Consider the following 23422-nt stretch of genomic DNA (forward strand, 5'->3'; position numbering starts at 1 on the left):
CCAGCTAAGACTATACACATGTAAAAGCATGGCTGTTAGTTTTTGCAGCATGGAATACTTATTTGGAAATAAGATGCAAAGAAATGGGGTAAGGGAGAAAACTGTTGTGTATATACATCTTCAGAAAGGACCCTATATTGTTAAAGTGAAAGAGGAAAGATTAAAAAAAAAAAAAGCTATGTGTCAATTAATGGAATTGTGAAATATACACAAAGACTGTCAGATTCTCCTTGGAGGATACCTCTGTGGAAACATCTGGAAGCAGATCAAAATCACTAAAGAGGGTCTTAAATTAAGGGAGGCAATTGGGGGAAAGATATCAAGACACTTGATGTCAAGAAAAGCTGAAGAAAAGGAGATGCAGGCATGGACAAATAAAAAACAAAACATGACTCAGAATTTACATCAATGTAAATATTTTTTTCCACTTTATAAGTTGATTTGCCAAGTGGTGCTGCCCTCTTCCCTAGTTAAAGTTATGAGAGAGAATTTTTGTTTAAGTGTAAAACCAAGCTGTAGAATGCCCTGCCCCTCAGCCCTCCTTTCTTTAAACACTGACAATATTTCTCATAGACTAAGGGGGAATGTTTTGTGTCTGTTTCTGGTTAAAATATTGGCAGCACAACACTGGCTAAGAGCCCTCCTCAGTCTACAACATTTTCAGGTTCATCCTCACTATTTTTTGACTTGTAAAATACTGAACAATGTAATTCACAGATCCAGGGCCAAATTATCCTGATTGCAACTTCACTGACAACAGTGGGATTACTTGGCATTTGACCCCAAGAGCAGTATCAGATCTTGTTTTGTCGTTCCCTATATTTACACCGACTTAACTGGACTGTCAGTTTTCTCTTGAGAAATATATAGTCAGCTATCTATTTGAAATGAGGGCTACCCTCTAAAAACAATCATGCTCACTCCCTGGACCCTTGGAGATTAATGTAAATATAATCAGTTTGATCTTTGCTGCTGCCGTCACAAGAGTGCCTTAAGTAGTTCCAGCAGCTCTGCCCACACTTCCATAAGCAATTTAAATTTTTTGGTTACTCATATGGAAAGGACCCCAGTGCAATCCGTTCAACATTGCTTCTGTACGTGAAGATCTTTCCCCAACATATTTGAAGCCGTCTGAGGGTTGAAATGTTGGGTTTATTTGTCTCCCATTCTATGTAACTGAAAGACACAGAAGAGACCAAACCCTGGACAAGACCGTTTAAAATTCTGTCTCTGGGTTTTTCAAGCATCAGAGGACCTTAGCCAGGAGATTTTATTAAACCCTCCAAATATCGCTTCACATTTAATATTAGTTAGCACTTTCATAGAACTTCATATTTTTGAAGCACCTTAGAGATAGGAATCAGTTCATAAAATCAAAGAATCTAGAAGAAACTACAGTTAGATCCTCATTCACCATGCAGAATTGCTTTTTGTTGTACATTTGCAGTGATTGTTAACCTAGTTTAAATATCTCAATCGATGGCGCTCCCACTATTTCCATTGAGAGGCTACTCCACCACCTATTAGATGTGACAAGAAGTTTTCCTGATTGTTGAAATCTCCGTCCCAGTCCCCCTCTTGAACCCTGTCATATTAATTCCTCTCCCTCCTTGCTGTTTACAACCTTCAAATATTTGCAGAATGTTATCATGTCCCCTTGCAATCACTACTTTGTAAATCCATGCAGATTTAACTTTTAATCTTCCCTCATACAGTAAGTCAATTCTTCCAGCCCCCTAATCATTTATCTAACTTCTCCCTGAACTCACTCCAACTTGTCAATTCATTTCTCTGACCTCCCTTCCAATTTTTTAAATTAAACTTCAAAAACCTCTGTGAGGCAGAAGTATTTTAGATTTTGTTTTTAATTGACCTGGATCCAATCCAAACTATTGAAAAATGGACGTCCGCTAAGGGGGAAATTCGCCCCCCTGGGCGGAGGGTGAGCACAAGGCCTAGGCAATGTTATTGAGGGTACATTTAAGTCCTTTAGCACGTGTCTTTAAAATAGAATGTTAATGGTGAACTATAGTGTTTGAGCTAGTCTTTTGCATGGGGGTGAATTTCAGCCCAATGAGGTTTAAAGAAGAGGATTTCAGTATTGGCCACCTCCAACAACTAATCTGACACAGTCCCCTTCAATCATTAATGTTACTTTAGCCTACATGAAACTACTGTGGGAGTGAAGGAACTATCATTCCCATATTTTTTCTATTTTCTTTATGTCCGTCTCACTCTGACTGTAGGTCTAATGTATTCCCAATGTGGCTGCATCCCTGGACGGTCTGTTATTCCACAGCAAGTAAAACCACCCTCTTGCTCAAGTACTTCCTTATTCTGGGTATCTTTTGTCTGTTTCTACCTTTTCTGAACACATAGAGGGGTTTTTTCTGGGGATGGGGGGAAGGAGAGGGGAGGTGGAGGTGGGGTAAGGTTTGAATGAAAGATAATGAACTCATCACACACACTGGCAGAATGGAGATGAAGCTGCATTGATTTTCATCTCCATTCACATGCTATGCAGGTTTCCTTCTGCCCCTGTGAAAGATGTGGGTGTTATTGGCTTATATAAGGTTAATTCATCCCAATTAATCAGATTAATAGTGGCGAACTCTGTTATCATGTCTTTTAATTTACTCTGTAATGGTTCTTCTTGTACAAAGTCCATATCAGGTCCCCCACCCTCATTTATTTTAGTGGAGCAGAGGAGAGTTTCCTGTATGATCTGATCCTGGATAGGTCTTGCATTGTCCAAATATTGCCAGAGCCAACAGCTTTTCTGTGAAAAAGGAGAACTTTTATCCTTTATCCCCCACTTTCTCTTCTTCATCTCGACCTTCTTGACATCATCAGTCTGCAGTAACAATGGGAGGTGTCGGGAAATGTGATACTAGGGAAACAGGTAGTGGGGAAGTAACAGTAAAGGAATCACTTTGTGAAAGGTGTCACAGTTCAGGGCAAGTGTTCCTGTATTTTCCCTTGGTGGTCCAGCAAGGGTACCAGCTCTTAGGCTTCCAATTCCCCAACCACTGTCTTTCTTGGGTGGAGACCCCTTCTCACTCCCTTCTGACCAGGATATTTCCAGGCTGCCCAGTTCCCTGCCTTCGCTGTGTTATTCCAAGGAGAAACAGGCTGCCCAAACACCCCTGCTTGCTTTCTCTTCAGAGGTGGTTAACAGTGGGACTGCCCACAGTTACAGATACCACACTTCTTTTTTTTAAAAAAAAAATCTAAGCCTATTTTATTCTTAAGGCAAAATCGTTGCAGAGAAAACATACACACATGCTAATAAGCATCCCAGAGATCACCCCAACCTGAACACAGGCTCAGGCAGGAGCTTTCCTTTAACACCCTGCCCAGCCAGGCGTATCCTTGTGGTTTCAAGTTCACCACAGCTTCAGCTCAGAACAAGCATCCTGTTTTATGGAGCCTCAGTAGGCCCATTCCTTCTAACTCTTCCCTAAGGATTGGGGTCCTTGGTGGCTCAGGGGTCCTGTCTGTTTGCTGGACCAGGAAGAAAACCCCAAACCTGTTTAAAACCAGGCTATTTATCCAAAAAGCCTTTCTTTATCTGTTGATCCCTGGAGAACCCAGTCTGAACTATATATGCATACCTCTCCAAGTACATGGCTTCAAAGGAATTACATTAGTATCCCCCATCTACTACAGAAGCTATATACAATGCCACAATAAGACATACACAGTTGTGTTTTTAACATAATGGACCCCAATTAAACCTAATTCAATAGGTTATAATTTAATTAATAAAGTTTATCTTAATTCCATTAGGTTGGTCCAGGGTATTACAGCATATTATCAATCTGCCACAGAAAGCTAAACATTTCATGGTTTTACCTCAAACATCTCACTTTCTCTGTGAAAACTAGAGCTAGTCAAAACAATTCCACTGAAAACATTTTTTGACAGAAAATGGTATTTTTCCCCCTAAAGAAATATGTTCATGTCATTTGAATTTTTTCATGCCAAGCACAGTGTGGCCCTGACCAACCTGGGGTCCATAGCCATAGGTAATAAAAACACTAAACTATAACCCTGTCCTAAAACTTCTACACTGCACTGATATTGCAGGTATCACAGATCAAATCTGGTGAAGAGATAACTATACAACTCTCCTGGTGATCCCCCTTCTGTGCTCTGCTGTTCCTTATACACTCTGTGGAAAGTTGACAATTTATGGGCGTTTTGGGTAGATAAGCAGGAATGTGGGGGAGGAGCTTGTTAATAAGTCCATTAACTGAGACAGCTGACAAAAATCATCTACCCTGAAGTGTCCCCTCAGCACTACTGAAAAAGCAAGTTTAGCAAACATTTGTATATGGGGCACTCCAATATTTCCCTTCAAGATATTCTGGATTCAAGCAGTGGGATGAACATTCAGGGCCACAGTGACTACCCTGGTTAGCAGAAGATTTAGAAAGGAAGGACCCTGGGGCTGCACTCTGCAATGGAAAGAAAGAGCAGAAAAAAAGCAAAGGGAGTTCTCTCTCAGGAATCACTTGTGCCAGCTAGAGGATATTATCTTGACATCAGCACCAAACTGCTGTAGAAAAAAGAAGGCCACCTTAAATGCTGCCACCAAAACAAGAGGCATCAGGTCAGATTCTGATCTTGGTTCTATTGACATAAATCTGAAGTCAATCCAGATTTATACCAGCTCAAATTAAGTCTAGCCCATTGATTCCAGCATTTATTCTTGCCCAAATGCCTCGGAAACCCACCTTTTATTTGTTCCCTGCAGCCACCTAGTAGGATTAAATTGCCTTACCAATTAAACATGAGGTGATTGAACAGCAGCAGATGCTTTCAAGGATGGCACCTGTATCCTCTGTTCTTTACCAGGCTGGAAAGGTAAGTGAACAGGGACAACCAATGTTTTTTTCCAATTTTCCCATTTTAATTGGTAGGTGCAGGTGAAAGTCACAGAATGCTGCTGAACCTAAATTATAAAACTCTTTCTGTGAAACTGAAGCAACTGGATTTCCGCTCTTTTACACACACAAAAGGCCCTCTTCCCTACTGCTTTTACCCAGGGTTCTTTAACCGATATTAATATAGATCAGCTGTAACACACAGTCACCAAATGCACGTAACACAAATGTGAATGCTCAGGAGATCTCCCTAGCTTTGTGACTCTGCTCCTCTTTGAATGTCTAATGGTTCCTATTGGTGGCAGTCTTGAAAGGTTTGGAATGGAGTCCAATTTTTTGCCTGTAGCTACGAACAGATCAAAAGGAAGACAGATTTAGTTTTTTCCTAGTGAGGTACCTACACAGTAGTTAAGGACTTTGCTCCAAAATTTAAAAAAAAAAAAAAGGAATTTCTCCATGTGAGTGTGTGCTTGCATTTCTATGTAGCTAGTTCAATTTGCGCAGGAGGAAAAAAACAACAACATGGAAGAAATGTCAAGCACATTTTCAAGAACTTCAGGAATCTTGGGTAGTTTCACTTTCCCTGACCACTCTTTGCCTGCTGACTTCTTTGTATGCCTCCATAATGTAAACATTAGGGACCCCGTACTGAGCAGTTGCCTGACAAATGGCACTACAAACATGGGGGCATATTCTGATACTCTTACTCATGCTTTCTCCAAACACTTCAAGTAGGCACTATTCCATGTCAGAATCTGGTTCACAATTTCTCTAAGTATCTAATGACTGCATGGAGCAATGTAGATGTGTTGTTGCGGGTGGTGGTATGGCATACTAAGAAGACAAGTTGAACTATAATACTTGGATCAAAATCCAAATCCAGATCCCGCTTCCTGCCCCCAGCCAAAATTCAGGGGATCCAAGTCTGGGGTCTGATTTGTTTCTAGATTTCAGTCTGGCTCTTTAGAGGGGGCAAGGGCTAATGTGTTTAACCTCTGTAGCACCAAGTTTCTCAAAGATAAAAAATTTAAACACAAACAGTCATTCCGAGGATTCCTAATTAACAGGATTACGCTAAAAGCAGAATGAATGCCTAACTCACATGGCTGTGCAGTCACTTTTTCCTTCTGTACGTTTAGTCACTCATCACTAGCTTTTTCCCAGAATAGGATTTGTTAAATCTTCCTTGAGTGACTTCTGGTATATACACAAAAGCTTCTGTGGATTTTTCACTAGCCTCTTACAACAACAAAAGTCCTTCTCCTCCTCACTCCAATTCCCTCATGTTTCTCAATAGGCCGTCTCTTAAACCCTGCTGTGACTGATCTGCCCTGCAAATCTACAGCTTTTTTGAGCTGCTTCTTCACAATGTCTTTAAAGATCTTAAAATGAGGGTGGAGTTACATTTTATAGGGGAGATTATATACTGACACATTAGTGATTTCAGGAAGAAAACACTTTCTGTAGAAATTTTAAAAAAATGCATTCAATCACTCTAGCTAGATGCCACAGTGCTGGCAAACCCCTTTATCAAATCCCATTCACTTTCCTTTCAAGTTTATCTGTCCGCATCCATCTTTTACTTAGGGTTCCTTCAGTGCCCCTAAAAGAGGGAGGGGAAAGTAATTGATGCTGTAGATAAAGAGTTTTTTTTATCTCTTCAAACATATAACTGAAATACATCCACAGTATACTCACAAAACCCTTTGGTAATGGAAAATGGAGCTAAAAGGATTTATGCATCCTGCCCCTGTACTGGATAAATCTTAAACTGCTTTAAATATCTTCCCCTGGTAAACAGCCTCTCCCCAGCAGCCAGTGGTGATAAAGGGTGAGGTAAAAGAAAATAAACAATTGAATTAAGTGTTTCAAGGAATTTTGCAGGATGAATTCTTAAATAGCTTTGTGGTTTCATGTTTACAACCGAATCCTGAGTTTGGCTGATTAACCTCTTTGGGTAAACACACTTCCTTTCATGTAAAGTCTGCCTAAGGCAACAATGAAAAGTTCCTTAACCATTTTTGTGCAGTATGGAAAGCTTTGTACCTTCCGTGAAATTCCCCATCCCCATCCCGCAGACTACAGAAAATATACTGCCAAAGAGTTGGGCCCTATGTACTCTGCAAATGGACCTCATTTCCTTCACCAGGCCTCTTTGCTCATATGGTGCACCTGCGTGGCAGACTGGAAACTCCACAGCACAGTCACATGGAGATTTTTGCACTGAATTAACTATGAAAATGTATGATACAGTCAGTCAATGGGGTACATATTGCGATGTTTATTTTGATAACAAATGTAATTTATTACATGCTGCCCCCAGATTTTCAACATGCTGCACAGATTTGTGCTAGGAATGCATAACTGCATGAGCTCAGCTAAAGGACAATGCCAACAAAAGAATATATGGGTATAAACTGGCCATTAATAAATTTAGGCAGGAAATGAGAATAAGGTTTCTAACCACCAGAAGGGTGAAGCTCTGGAACAGCCTCCCAATAGGAGGCTAACCATCATAGGACCTAATCACATCAGCCACACCATCCAGGGCTCGTTCACCTGCACATCTACCAATGTGATATATGCCATCATGTGCCAGCAATGCCCCTCTGCCATGTACATTGGCCAAACTGGACAGTCTCTATGCAAAATAATAAATGGACACAAATCAGATATCAAGAATTGTAACATTCCAAAACCATTAGGAGAACACTTCAATCTCCCTGGACACTCAATAACAGACTTAAAAGTTGTCATTCTTCAACAAAAAAAACTTCAAAAACAGACTTCAACGAGAAACTGCAGAACTGGAATTAATTTGCAAACTTGTCACCATCAAATTAGGTCTGAATAAAGACTAGGAGTGGCTGAGTCACTACAAAAAATAATTTTCATTCTGTTGATACTCACACCTTCTTGTCAACTGTTGGGAATGGGCCTCTTCCACCTTAATTGAATTGGCTTCGTTAGCACTGACACCCCCACTTGGTAAGGCAACTCCCATCTTTTCATGTGCTGTATATTTATACCTGCTTACTGAATTTTTCACTCCATGCATCTGATAAAGTGGGTTATAGCCCATGACAGCTTATGCCCAAATAAATTTGTTAGTCTCTAACAAAGGACTCCTCGTTGTTTTTGCCAATAGGAGTAATGGTGACAAGAAACCTAACTGATTTTAAGATGAAGTTTGATCGGTGTATGAATGGCATTATATGACAGGATTGCCTGCAATAGTAGGGTCCTTGACTTGATTACCCAGGAGGTCCCTATCAGTCCTATGTTCCTACTGAAGTTGTCCAGCAGGGAATTGAAGGGTTTGGCATCTGGGACATCTGGCATCTGGACAATTGTGGAGCAATGTTTGGAGCTCTGTTAGTTAATAAGCAGTTGAGGTTTATGGCCATCACAGTTAGAGGATACCTCTGAGAACAGTGGAGGTGAAGGCTCTGATTAACCATTTATTAGCTAGAAGGGGGAAAAAAAGAAAAGTGGCAACAGCAACCTCTCTTTCCCAGCCCTCATGAAAAATGGCTCACCCACATAAATACAAGTTAAGAGAGACCCACTCCTGGAAATGGTGCCCCCTAATTTTTTTCTACTCTTTGAACACCCATCCTAAACAGAAGAAGCATATTTATCATAGGAATACAGAGCTGAGTGGTTCTCTTTCTTTGCCAAAGGTCCTTAATTCACCACTAGTCCTTATTGCACGGATCCATTCTGAGAATCAGTAGTAGTATAGTTGTAGCATCTGCATGCCCCAGCCCGTTGTGCAAAGCACTGCCCAAACCTATGATGCCCAGACAGTCCCTGCACTGCAGGTCTTACAGTGTAAGTATATGATGAGAAGAGTAGTGGATACAACAAATAGATGGGGTGAGGGGAGAGGAGGGAACACAAGGTAACAATGAAGTGTTAAAAGGCTATTATATCAGACCTAATCCAGAAAAGCATGACTTTCTTATCAGTCAATACCCAAGATTCCTCAGTGCTCCTTAGTTTGTAAAGATTTATATTTAAGCCTGCACAACCCTGTATATCTCTGACTGGCTAATTTTCCTCCTAATGGTGCATTCCATTATAACTGGTTTGCCCCAGCCTTTTAAAATATTTTAGAAATGAAGGGTATGCAGGCAATGCTATTGGTGACAATAGAAATTAATAAACATATATCATGCCATAGGGCTATGGTACAAAAATCATTGTCTTTTTTCATTCAGGTGCCAGAACAACTCAACTATACCAAGACACAACAAAACACTTCTGTCCCATAAGGGGATAAAACAATGGCCTCAATTAAATTATACAAGTGTCAATTTTGGCTGCCTGGTTGACAGGCCATCTGATTTTCATTTAAATGCTTTGAAAGTAGATCATCTGGGAGGACGTGGTGTCCTCCACTGGGATCTTTCATTCAACCTGTCCTCTCCAAAGTCAAACCCCCAAAGTCTGTGACAGAGTCAACGTTTGTAACTGCATCCAATATCTGTATATTGGTGTGTATGAGACTGTTGAAAAAAACAAAACCATTGCCTGTACACTTACAAAATCAAACCAATCCCAGAAGTGCATGATGCAATAACACTGAGTCAACAAGCAGCTAAATGGCATAAATCAAGCAGTAAAGTCTATTTTTTTATGGAATGAGTGAACTCAAATTTCACTATCTCTGGCCAGTTAGCATCCTCACCAGGTTGGTTATGATCAGCTAATGCTGCCAATGGATAGTTGTTCATAGCTTATGTGAAGTGACTTGCTGATCTCAGTCCAGCTCCCAGGGGAGAGATGTCCACATGACAAAGACCATCAGCACAGCTGACATTAACTGGGTTTGGGTTGTCAGTCTCAGCAGAGAAGCCAATGATTTGAATGAGCATAGAATATTAGATGCACCCACTCTTCCAAATCTGGACTGAGGCACATTATCAAGGCTGGGGAGGCGGGGAGAAGATACTGCCCTGGCACAGGCGTGTGCTCTAACCACAGGCCCACAGTCTCCACATCTGTCAGTGTGGCACCTCAGTTTTAACAAGCACTAAATTCACTTTAAAAAACCAGAAGCAAAATAAGAAAGAGGAATTTGCAACTTTTGACTGCAAATCCTATTATTACTTGGCAAATGCCACAGGCTGGAGTAGGGAAGAATCTAAACAGCTAATCCAAAGTCTAATGATGTCGATGGAAAACATCTCAGGGGTGTTAAATAAGGCCCTAACTGAGCTGCGTGCTGAGTAGAGTTGGGCAGTATAAAATTGCATGAAAGGGGGGGAAAGCCTAGCAGCCTGGAAACTTGCAAACTGAAGCAAGTATAATTGCTCTGGTGATGTCAGATTTGGAAAACACTCTGTAGCTTTCAACTAAAAGCCATCATCCATTGGTGACTTGCCTGTCACATAGCAGTAACGTTAACTGTTCATTTCACATTTCCCCAAATGATCTAAAAAGGAGAAAGAAAAAACACTGCAAAATTTGTATCCAGGCATAATATTTAAGGGTCCCAACTCTTAAATAATAAACAGGTATGTAGATAAAGACAGAATTAAAAATGTAAAGCCCATTAATGTTAATGCTCTACTTTAAAAAAATCCTCTTAAAATTAGCATCACCATTGATCATGCCCTTGGTTCAAAATGAAGTTTGCTGTTTCTTAAGTCTCCCTCCATCTGTCACCCAGGTAGTGCAAATAATATGTTTGCTTACTTCCATACACTGTATATATATACATATACACACACATAGAAAGACAGTTCAAATGAGATGTTTAGGAACTGAGTCACATTAAGTGATTTGCCCAAGGTTACAAGAAGCCGCTGGTTGCGCCAGGTATTGAACCCAGACCTCCTAAGTCCCCATCCAGGGCCCTCACCAGCCTTTCCTTTTATGCTATATAAGGCTCAGCCCCACACTTCCATGGTGCAGAGTATGTCCTACATCTGTTGACCTCTGTGAGGACTGAGGTGTTCCATTACCTTCAAGCCCTGGTCAGTGCCCTGCAGTATCAAGCTTATACAAGCCAAGAGGTCACTTTGATCTGTAAATACTAATTGATCTTGCAGTAACTAATAAATAAATCTTGGTGAAAACACTGAGAGATACAAACAATAATGAAAGCATAGAACTCAAAAACTTGTAAAAAAACATGACACCTCCCCCTGCCCCTTGCTAAATAATTTTATCCAGAACCACAATCACCCCAAGGGGGCTTTGTAGTAGTTTTCACATCCTTGAGCTGCTGTGTTACTGCTTCTCAACCTTTCCTTCCTCTTGCTCTCATTCTCCATATCACACATCATCAAATTCACAGAATGTGAGCCATTTAAGGCATCAAAATTATTGCTGAAGGTGAACAAGAGATGAAAGTCAAGCACCATGCTTGGCTTGCCTTTTGGGATTTCTGACATACTCTGTGCTGCATTTCGTCCTACTGAGGTGTCATGCTTAAAATGTTACACAGCCTAGAGAATGGAAGAAACAAAAGAAAGCAGGACCCTTTTGCTATGGCTCTCATTTTCCGATTAGAAAAGTATTTGTAAAAGACTTTTGAGCATACAGCAGTCTCAGCCATATGGGCAACATATAAAGAAGGAATAATGACGAGATGTTAATCCAAAAAACAGTTTGACCCGGGAGCCTATTTCAGAGCTGATTTACATATCTGACATGACTGAGAGGGAAATTACAGTATCCCAGAAATACCATATCTCTGTGTTAAGAAATCATGAGTTCCTTTTACATTTAATTATTATACTCATTGGCTCCCCTGGGGAAGGTGTCTAGTTAATGAGTGCTGCTTCTAAACAAAAATAAATGGTATCGTATGACTCTGCAATCATTCTATCCCAACAGTCTGACATTGCAGCTCTGCTCATTCAGGTACAAGTTGTTTCCTAGGGTAGGCTCTGATTCATCACCTGCCTAATAACTACCCACACATTTAAAGCTAAACAGATGCCTAATGGATTGGCTGAATCAGAGTGCGGGAGTCCCCTTAGGTTTTTTTCCCAGATGGCGAGAAAACCTGGCCACACCTACTTATCTGCAGTGGGTGGCTCATGTGCAAGCCCCAGTTTCTTACTGCTTGCAAGGGGACCCTACCCTTTGTGAGCCTAATTAAGTTTCCTCTGATGGAGGATCAAAAGGACAATTAAATGTCCCAGCACATCTGGGAATAACTTTTTCCAAGGGCCCCTCAAAGAGAGGAAATGCAGACTGGAGATAAGATATAATTTTTTAAACAGTGAGGGTAATTAACCATTGGAACAATATACCAAGGGTCATGGTGGAGTCTCTGTCACTCGCAATTTTTTAACTGGCTGTTTTTCTAAAATATATGCTCTGGAGATTATTTTGGGGAAGTTCTGGGGCCTGTGTTATACAGGATGTCAGAAGGGTAACCGCCTTTCTGTATACAGTGCTATAAAATCTCTCCTGGCCAGAGGCGAAATCCTTTCACCTGTAAAGGGTTAAGAAGTTAAGGTAACCTCGCTGGCACCTGACCCAAAATGACCAATGAGGGGACAAGATACTTTCAAATCTGAAGGGGGGGAAAAAGGGTTGTGTCTGTCTGTGTGATACCTTTGCTGGGAACAGATGAAGGATGCAAGCTCTCCAACTTCTGTAGAGTTAGTAAGTAATCTAGCTAGAAAATGCGTTAGGTTTTCTTTGTTTTTTGGCTTGTAAATTCACTGTGCTGGAGGAAATGTATATTCCTGTTTTTGTGTCTTTTTGTAATTTAAGGTTTTGCCTAGAGGGGTTCTCTATGTTTTGAATCTGATTACCCTGTAAGATTATCTCCTATTCTGATTTTACAGAGTTGTTCTCTTATCTCTTGTTTGTTTGTTTGTTTTTTGTTCTTCTAATAAAGTTCTGATTTTTAAGAATCTGATTGGGGGTTTTTTGGGTCTTAAAAATCCAAGGGGTTTGAGCTCATCTTGTTTATTCTCAAGCCTCCCTAGGAAAGGGGGGTAAGGGCTTGGGGGGATATTTTGGGGGAAGACGTCTCCAAGTGGTCTCTTCCCGTATTCTTTATTAAATCGCTTGGTGGTGACACCGTACCAGGTTTTTAACCTAAGCTGGTTCCCAAGACAAGAAAGAAAGAAATCTGGGCCTTGGGGAAGTTTTACCCTAAACTGGTCAGAATAAGCTTAGGGGATCTTTCATGCGGGTCCTCACATCTGTACCCTAGAGTTCAGAGTGGGGAAGGAACCTTGACAGGAACAATCTACCAAGGGTCATGGTGGAGTCTCTGTCATTGGCAATTTTTTAACTGGCTTGTTTTCTAAAATATATGCTCTAGAGATTATTTTGGGGAAGTTCTGTGGCCTGCGTTATACAGGATGTTAGACTAGATGATCACAATGGTGCCTCATGGTCTGGGACTCCATGAATCACAGACATTTTCATTCATTTTTAATGACGTCCAACCAAAAGTTGGGAAACACCAAGACTGAATCTTGTTCAGTTTTAGAGACAAAGAGTCTATTCTCATTATAAAAGAAATCAGGGTGAAGAATAAATGGGTTTTAAGTTTGTTAATTACTTTTTCCTATATTTTTGCTTATTACAAATGGTTGTTCTTGCCTTTAATATATATACTTTCAGACAATCATAGGAGTAGTTAAAACAAGATTTCTAAAGAGGCACGCTGGTAATTTTGTATATCATTCTAAATGAGTAGTAGCTAATGGCCTTATATAGACCCTCACAATAAAGGCAATAATTAATCTTTATAATTGTTTACAGTTTCAGGAACTAAATTCATTTAGATGAGCACCGGAATTTCAGGACTCTTCTCACTCTCTGTGAACCAATCCCCATCTGCAGAAACTTTGAAGTTTCTCAACTGCTTGCTTCATACTTGTGAAGGTCACCTCTATTTCTATCATTTCAATGGCCACTTTAGCTAACTAGCTAGTACATTTTGTTTTCTAAAACAAGTGTTCTCTCCTTTGCCCTTCTCCTCTTGTCTGATTGTGCAGCGATGGTTTGCCGCTCTGTTGCACTGCTGTCAATTCTGAGGCAGGAGAATCAGCATCTTCTAAAGCCCCTGCTTATGACTTCACGGCAGGCTAAAGCAGAGGCCAGGTTGTGAGGGATGAGATCTCTCCCCACAGAGGTTCCTAGGCAGGCTGGATACATTCAGGGGCACAGCCAGCACATCCATTAGTTACCCCCCAACATGTGATGGTTCAGCAACTCCACAGTAAATAGTAGAGTGCATAGGCTGCAGGGGCAACAGCAGACCAACTACACTCGTGCTGCGTGCCTTGGGTCTGTAAAGATTGTGAGGATAGATTTCATTCATCTCCCTACCCTTTTTTCCTCCCCCCACAGAGGTACTCCGTGCATAGCCCCTCAGCTTTTGCATGGGTGGTGTGAATTTCACAGAAAAACAGTGGAATAGAAAATGCCTGCCGGATATAAATGATCTCTCTTTTTTTTTCCTCCTTCCTAAGTTTGTCCCAGTGTGAAACACCTTCTTTCATTCTGTGACAGTTACATCTGTCAAGCCTGCCTCGTTTTGCATTCCTCAGTGCTGGATGCAAGCTAAGCAGGTGCTACAGATGCTGGTTTGATTAGTGCAATCTGTTGATATTGTTACTTGATATTTCAAAAACAAGAAAGAAAGAAAAGATGGCCCGGTGGCAACACTCCACAAAATAAATTGGTTGAAACATAGTTGTTCTGCTGTGATGGTTTCTGCTTTATGTGCCCATCCAAGTAACAGTGGCACTTTCCCAACAGATGGTCTCGGTCTTTCTGGTGTCATGGGATGGGATAGCAGAGCATTTCACAGCCACGTGTTGGAAAGGTGACTTCATGGTGCAGGAGATGCATTCTATCTACTTGGGCTGTGTGCATTACTGGCAGATGAATGGCTAACCTGCGAGGTTTGGATGGCAATGCCATTTATGAGTTATGCATGTGAAAACAAAGACTAGCAAGGAAGAACTGAGCACAGGGAAAAATAATGACTTTGTGGCTATGGCAGTGGGCTGGGATTCAGAAAATATAGTGCTAGCTTTCTCACCCTTTGTGGCTCTTTTCTATTTAGACTGTAAGTTCTTCCAAGCAGGGCCTGACTCTTATGGTGTGTTTTTTCAGTACTTATCACAGTGGGACCCCAATCTTGGTTTGGGCATCTAGACACTACTGTAATGTAAATAATAAATTATAAGAATAGTGGAGAGAAGTTTCTCTAGCAACTTAGGAGGAGTACTGCTTGTAGACCAGCCAAGGCTCCTTCAGTATGCTGTATTTGAAAATACAGCAATTGCAAAGATTAAAATAGGAATGTTGGGTGACATAGCTGGATAGCACAGACATCAGCTTGGGTTGCCTGACCACCATTTGATAACATGCTGACTAAGAGGAGGCACCCACAGAAGTCAGCTTAACAGGGAAGAGGATAACATACTAGAGACTCGAGTGGACCTGAACAGTTTGAGACAGTGGGGAGCGAAAGAGGCGTGGCAATCAAATGCCACAATGGAAGAAGAAACAATTTTTAAATGCTACTCAAAACCCTGGAAAGTGCAATTTTCCCAGATTGTGTCAGATTTGGAGGAGCTTTGGCTCCAGCATCCCATTCTCCTGGCTAGTGAAGAGACAAAAGTCTCTAAGTCTGTAACAAAAGCAACTGCTAAAATGCCATCTGTCAGCATGAGGATAGCCATCCAGATTGGAGTTCAAGGGTTTATTTCTTCCTTTTCAGTTCTCTTTCCTGACAATGATACAGCTGTGTTATCACTGCCCCAGCTCCTCCAGTCATCTCAAGGAGGCAGTACCAAGTGTTCATAACAGTGGTTATGACTAGACAGAAATATGCAGCTAGACACCAGGAATAACTGTTAAACCATCAGACGGGATTCCCCCCTTTGGGATCTGTTGGTTCAAGGCAATGGAACGGAGGCTCTGTGCCCTACGTTTTTGGAAGGTCATCCTGGAGTGGGGCTGCAGCAGATGATTGGTTCATTCTGGAGCCCAGAGCCAGCCAGCACAAAATGGATGGGTCTAGCCTGAGAATGTGAGGGGCCATGTTGTTCAGGGTATGAACTGAGCCAGTGGATATTCTAATCAGCCTCCAGAAGTTTTGAGGCTCCCTGCCAGACATTCAAGTTTCCACACCCAGATGGAATCCCCACAGGTGTGTGGGTAGGTACTCCTGCCCGGCTTCCTTCAAGCAAACCTCAAGTCTGGCTCTGCAGCCCCCTCAGGCACAGGGTTGTGTAAAATGAGCCCCCATGTCCTATGAATCTAGTCTGCTGTGTTCACCTCTTCACAAACACTATAGGTAGTTTAGCCTTCAAGATGCAACTGAACCTTCAAAATACATTTGTTCTCACTGCTTAGCATAACGCTTCATGGATATTCAGTCTAAATGCCACCCATCTTACCCTTTAAATAGGAGATGTGGCGTTGCTGTGAAGCACTGTGCATGGCAGCAGTAGGCAATGGAATTAGAAGTGTGATCTGACAGCAAAACAAAGAATGTGACCTTTTCTCCAGGTAGTTTCTGCTCATGATTTTGGAAAAGGGAATTTCCTCAGACCTGTACAAAGATCTTTGTTATGTGAATATCAGTGGACAATGCTATTTTGCTAGCCTTCTTGAAATCACTTCAAACCTGAATAGTTCACAGCTTGAAGATCCCTAAACCCCTGATCATTTTTGTTTTACTATTTGTTCTTTTATACTTTGTTTGCTAGCATCAGACAGATTAGGCCAGTTTCAGTGTTGATATAAATGGATACAATGCTGTTGACTTCAATGGAATTTCACCCATTTTCATCCAGAACAAATTTATGACAGCTTAGTAAGGCTAGCCTCATGGCGCTATGATGATTTTGTCTCAGTCCTGAACTGTAGCACTCCCTTGCCTGGCTATTCCAGTTCTCTGCCTCCATACAGCTCTGCTAATACACCTCCACCATACATCTCTGTCCTTTCACTCCTGTGATCCGCACACAGCTAAGTCAGCGCACTCCAGTCCTGACGTACAGCACTTGTATCCTTCTAGTCCTGCAGTCTTAAGTCCTCCTCTGTTTCTTTCGTGTGAACAAATGTCTAGAGACCAGAATGAGACATATTATTTTTAAAGGTCCCAAATTCCCACAACTCTCACTGATTTCAGTAGGAGTGGTGAGGGCTCAGCACCTCAGAAAAGGAGGTGATAAATTCATTTTCAGCTGTGTCCTACCGATAAACCACTAGGATTCAAACCCAGGTCTCCAGAGTGCCAAGGCTAATACACCAGCCCTCCTGCACCAGTGAGTCTCCAGAAGATATTGGCTTAGCAGGCTTTAATATCCAGGGGTTATTTTGTTTAAAGAGGAGGCTCTGTTTCTGTACCACTTCATCAGAAATGAGCCTTCAAATCATGTTCTCCCTGAGCCATGAGAATGGGAAAGCATTTTCTATTAAATCTACCTAAAATGACATGCTATTTTCCTCCTGCTGGCCCCTCCCTCCCCATTCCGCATATAGCGCTTGAGTGGGGTTGACAGTTTTATGCATGCAATATGTATTCATTTAAAATACTTTGACCAAATGATAAAGGAAAATGTTAATTCATAAATAACCTTGGGCTGCAGCAGGCCTGGGATGTATGTATAACGTATATCTGCACTCAGCAAACCGAAAAATGACAGACTGCCCCAGGAGTGCAACAAGCCAAAGCGCGAGCCATTCAGCTGAGCAAGATGGAGAGTCCTTGCTGTGTTCGCTTTACAGGCTAAGTTGGCTGTGTGAGTTGAAGCAGTCAATGCCTGAGTCAGCAAATTAAAGGTGAAAGAGAGACTTCAGATGTGCACCTGGTTGCCGCTGTGTGTGTGAGCCATTCTACTGCTGGCAGGTTGCGGCTCCAAGTTGAGCCACTGTGGGTTGTAGTTCTGATCTGGACATCCACTTAGCATTTGCTTCCTTGCATGTTTCCAAGCAGAAGGCCTGGGAGATACATTTTGCCCAATGTGTGAGATCCAGGCATTTTAGTAGTTCGATATTTGCCAGATTACCTTTGTTTGCAAAGGTAAATCCCAGAGCTGTGAAGCTGGATTGCCTCCAAGTTTGCAGCCTGGGGATTTTCATGAAAAGAGCTGACAATGCAAAAAAGCTTCAGGAAAGGTTTTCTTGGGACCTTGGTGACATTTTACTTATGTTTTTATATTCTGACAGAAAGCAGCTTTTATCTCTTTGCACCATTTGATTTTTTTATTGTTGAATGATTTTTAGGTGATATCACTGACAGTGGAGAATGATATTAAGAAAATTCTCCTACACAGTTCTACTAATGCACCTCTGTTCTATATACAACATCCCCTGCTCTTCTAGTCCTTAACCTCCAAACAGTTATGCACCTCACTCCTGGCCTGCAGTACCTCCTGCTATTCCATTGTTGACTGTCTTCTTTTCTCAAAAGGCATTGCTAAATTATGCTCCAGTTCTGTGATACAGACAAATGTTTACTAAAGATTAGCTTCAGATCACCTACATCATTTTCATTGTTAGCTAATCCATATTTGAACCCTAATTTGTATTGTTGCAAATCTGATGAGGAAATCCAGTGGGCCTCCTTTCCCTTACTCAACTCCGATTTAAATTAAGCCCTAATTGTTCTGAGTCTGACAATCTCAGTAATTAATAGATGACACAAATATGTTCAGAATTACAAAAGCTGTATGGAACACGGTAAAATCATGAACAAACTGAAGAGACCTCAGTTCTGACAATCCCTTTACTTTCCCAAACAAATTTCACCAGAAAAAAAGTTTTGAATGTAATGACACTAGAATAGAGAAAAAAATCCCACAAGTTTTTATTTCCTTGCAGTTGTAGTCTATACAGGTACAATTCCCCACAGGTCACAGATTCCCTTTAGCAACAATGCAAGCCATTATTGTTGAAGTTTTGGTACTTTCATCCTGATAACTTTTGAGCACTGTGTTTAAGGGTGCAATCAGTTAGAGCTATTTGCATGCTAATAAGCTGCAAATTTAATGTCCAATAGTCTGAAAAGAATAGGGTATTTAACTCTGTGATTTACTGTACAGTGGACACCATGCCAAGCAAATACAGTGGGGGAAATGTGAACTTAAGGCATTGTATACATTAGCCTCTTATTCCATTGGTTTGTATCTCTCTCTCTTCTGGGAAAGAAAAAGTAACCCCAGTATGTTTATAGATGAGGTTCACATCTATAACCACAGTATAATGTTTTTGTTTATATATTTCTCAGTGGTGGCAATGATCCATCAATGGACCAAGATTCTTTGAGCCAGTGCAAGATCTATGTTGTCATTTTCCTTGATGCACCTCACTCATCAAGATTACATTCCCCTCCTTGGTAGGTAGATAAATTGAATAACCTAGCTGATGGCAGTGTCATCCCCATTGGTTGTTCGTGGCATCATAAAAGGGCCTCAGCAAATCACAGACTTCTTACAGTGACCAATCTAACGATGCAAAGGGCAGACTGCTAGAGAAACCTTGCGAATATGGACTAGCACGGTTGTTACTCTGAAACCTTGCGTGGCAGCTTACCTCTGGCAGAGCCATTCTAGTCTATGGAGTGAGAATCCATCTGTGGAAATGGGTATTCTCAAAGGGATTCTTTGAAAGCATGAGCTTCAGTGCATGATTGGATGAATTAGCGGGATACCTTTCAGTTCACAGTGGGAATATTGCCAAATTTTCCACCATCTTGGAGTAGCTGCTACATCACCATGTCTCTGTGTGTCTGTGTGTGTGTAAAAAGCTACCATGAACTCTCTGCTATATATTTGTCTCTTCCGCTGAAGTCACAAACCCTATCTGCAAAGACAGAACCCAAGGTTTGAAGTTCTGGTTTAAAAAGTTCCAAGATTGATTGATTTATTAATTATTATTATTAGAGTGCTAGGCACTTTCCGTGGCCTCCATGGATGGTATTTAAAATTCAAATTCTCATTGAGCAAAATATTAATAAAATTAATATTTGCAAAATTAATCAAACCCCATTAAATATTTGTGTTTGGTTCTGGGTTTGCTCTGCATCTTATCTGATATAGCCCATTCTGCCCACCCTACGCAATAGGTTTGATTGTGTCTTGACCTAGCCATCCATGCAGGGAAGTAAGATCATCATGTATACTTCTCTCCAGATTACCCAAGTTCAAGTTTAGTTCAAGTGTATAGGCATAAATGGAAGTTGTCTGTCCTCTGTCTCCCATAACCAGAGCAAACAGGTGGAGAAAGGGAACAGGAAATGTACTGGCCAGTAAAGCCAAGCCAGTGCAGAGGGAGAATTAATTTTCTGCTGGTTTTTACTTGCTGATATGTCCCAACAACCTGCCAACCTACACAGTGCTGCACACAAGAGCAAAATCTAGTCCCATGATTCCAACATGTTGAAAACTATTGTGGATTCTGACAGACACCTCACAGAACAGGAAGGAGGACAAAGAACAAGTTTAGGACACTCAGCAAGACTGCTAACTTCCTAAATTTATCACCCCACTGTCTTTCCTATTTGATCACAGTTAACTGAAACCTCTGGTAAACAATACAGTAAGCAAGCAAAATGCTGTTTGCAGTTCATCTTTGACAGACATAAACATTGCAGAATTAGACCAATAGACTGAAACTTTAATTTCACATTCAAACCTCTCTTAAACCAGTCACCTCTTAATGTGCTCTGATGAGTTATTAACACTTTAGAGAAGACCAATCTTGTTTCAATAGCATTGATTTAGCAATAATGGCTTTTTAAAATATTACCTCCTGCCAAGCTAACACAACAGAGAATTTGCTTAAGCTGCAGAACATGGGCCAGCCGATCTTAACTGCTTTGTTATTGGCACAGAATTCATATTGTTTGGTGGAATTCTGACATCTTCTGCATTTACTAATTCATAAAGACTTGAGACTACACTAAAGTACATGCCTCTCTTCAGTTCACATAGCAGCTAAAAAAATGAAGGCAGGAGTCCATCCTTTCATTACTGAATCAATCCAGGGGGAAATAGGTTTGCTGATTGGGTCAAAATAGCAAAATAGCAAAATATCCCCTAAGAATGTAAGGAGCAGTTTAGATGTTATTGGCATCTCCTTAAAGATATCCTCTTCACTGTTTTTTTTTTGTTTTAAACAGAAGGATGCCTGCCAGCTCAATGCAATGAGAGAGGGTGTAGATAAATACCCATCCCTTTACAACGAAAGCCTCCCAGGAAAACAGGAAGTTGTTGATTTCCCCTTAAAAAGAGAGGAACTCTGAATATTACATGTACTTGTGCCAGAAAGGCAGAACGCTAAAGAAGTAGGTCCAATACTGTCCAAAGCAGAAAGGGCCCTTGTTTGGAGTTTATCAGAGTGAAGGAGCTAAAAATCTCCAGAGATTTAAATATTCAGACCAAATATTCACAATGAATAATGTCATGTGCTATAGAAATGCCATATATGTCTGCAGTTATGTCAGTTACAGTGAAAAGTAGCATTTGTCTAATATGCATCTCTCACCACCATTAGAAAGCACTGCAGAATAGTTTTGCTTTGAGTTGTTCTTACAGAACAGTCCTGAAGAATTTAACAGAAACATTACTTTTGGATTTTAAAATGTCCTATAGAATTTAGTATAGATTATATTCCTGTTACAGGGTTCCCTAGGATGATTCAAAACCATGTAGAAAGAATATAATTCTTTATGTAATTTTTATAGTAATCATTCTTCCTTATTACTTTGTAGGTATAAGACTTTGCCATAAGAGCAGAGAAAATGTAACCTTTGAAGATTATCAGTTAGTTATATATGGTTCCAGGAACCTAAATGATTTGGGTTTAATTCTTTACCTCTATTTATAAGTTTGTATACTTTATGCATTACTGAAGTAGAAATTTTTTTTTTGGTCAAATCAGATGATGCAAAAAACACCTTATGAACTGAAAAAAACCCCATAAATAGAAGAGTCTTGAAAGAGGATTGCAACCAGTCAAAATCACTAGCTGCATATCTATTTGCATGTGGAGTATGAAGCATCCAGTGTCTGGAAATCAGGAAAATAACAGAATTCAGGGACTGGAATTTTCTTGACAGAGACATAACAAGGCTGTAAAGGAGAATCGCATAAGAAGTTGAAAACCAGAATAGTATGTGTGGTATTATGATCTAATTTGTCTTTAACAACTTAAGAGTTGATCCTTTCCTCCTAAAACTCTGAGTGGATTTTTTTGAATTGGATGTGTGTCAGTAGAGAAAGTGCTCATGCTATCCAATGAACTGTGCGACTTTAGCAGATTGTTTTTACTTTCAGCTGTTTTCCAGCTTTCAAAGTTCAGGTTTGGGTTGCAGCTTTCTTTGTGAACATTTGATTTATTATTACATGTGTGGTACCAGAAAATTCCAAACATAGGAGAAAAAAAATTACAGAATAGAAAACGAGGCTTCAGATTGGTGCCTGACTGCTGGTCAATGAGAAAGGAAAAACCTAGAGGACAGAAAGTGCCTGAAATAGGGAACCCAAATGAATAGGTAGGTGAGCCTTGGTTGCTGTGAACAAGTGGGATGAAGCACTTGAAGCAGATAGGGCAGGAAAAGTCTCCTGGAACACAGAATACCCTGGAAGCAGGAAGACAGAGCATGTGGCTAGGAGGATAAGGATTATGATGGGGGGCAAGGAAGTTAAGTGGCCCTGACTGAGAGAATGCCAAAAAGAACATTCCTGGTGAATCAGACCTTATAACCTCAGCGAGCAGCATGCTGGAAGCTTGAGGCCAAGGGGTTCCCCCTTTACGTAAAACAAAAAGACTTAGCTGGCAAGCCCATTTTAGAGCATTCAGAGGAGAGAGATGTCCATTAAAAATCCCATTAGATCATTTCAAAACTTCTGCTTCAAAAATGATTAGAGGTGGGTTGTTGGTTTAGGTTTTTGTTTTTTAGAAAAAACTCTGGTGCACTTTACAATTTGCCATGTTTTAAGACTCCTTTGACCTTCCCATCCCTGCTGTACAGTTAGATAAATAGGGCAGGCTGCATTAAAAATGAGCAGATAGATGGAACTTGCTTCAGTGAAGAATGATACATGTCCCTTGCTGCTCCATTGAAATGTTTATAATGCTCACTCATGGTAATGAATAATGATCTTCCTTATCATCTCTCCCCTAAAGGCATTGAGACGTTAAAATTTAGAGGAGAAGCTCTTACTGGACTTTCCCTTTTAAATTCAGTTTTAAACTTAAAAAGGAAAAATGGTGGTTAGTGTTCAGGCAAGTGTGGGGCTGATAACAATGGTCTGAACCAGCTTAGACAAGAGCTGTGCAAACTTTTCTTCAGCACCAACCCACACAGCTCTTCATTTCTAATCTATGGCACTCCAGCCATTCTTGTCTCGCCTTCTCAGCCCTTACACTCCTCTGCTAGGACCTGCTCCAAAACCCACTAAAGTCAATGGAAAAACTCCCATTGACTTCACTACACTTCAGGCATGGTCTCAAGCATTCCTTGCTACTGCAGTCCTGAGCTTTCCTTGAACGTAGACCACTGGGCAGTTCATACCAAACTA

This window comes from Lepidochelys olivacea (assembly GCF_965140295.1).
Source record: "Lepidochelys olivacea isolate rLepOli2 genome assembly, chromosome: 7".
NCBI lineage: Eukaryota > Metazoa > Chordata > Testudines > Cheloniidae > Lepidochelys > Lepidochelys olivacea.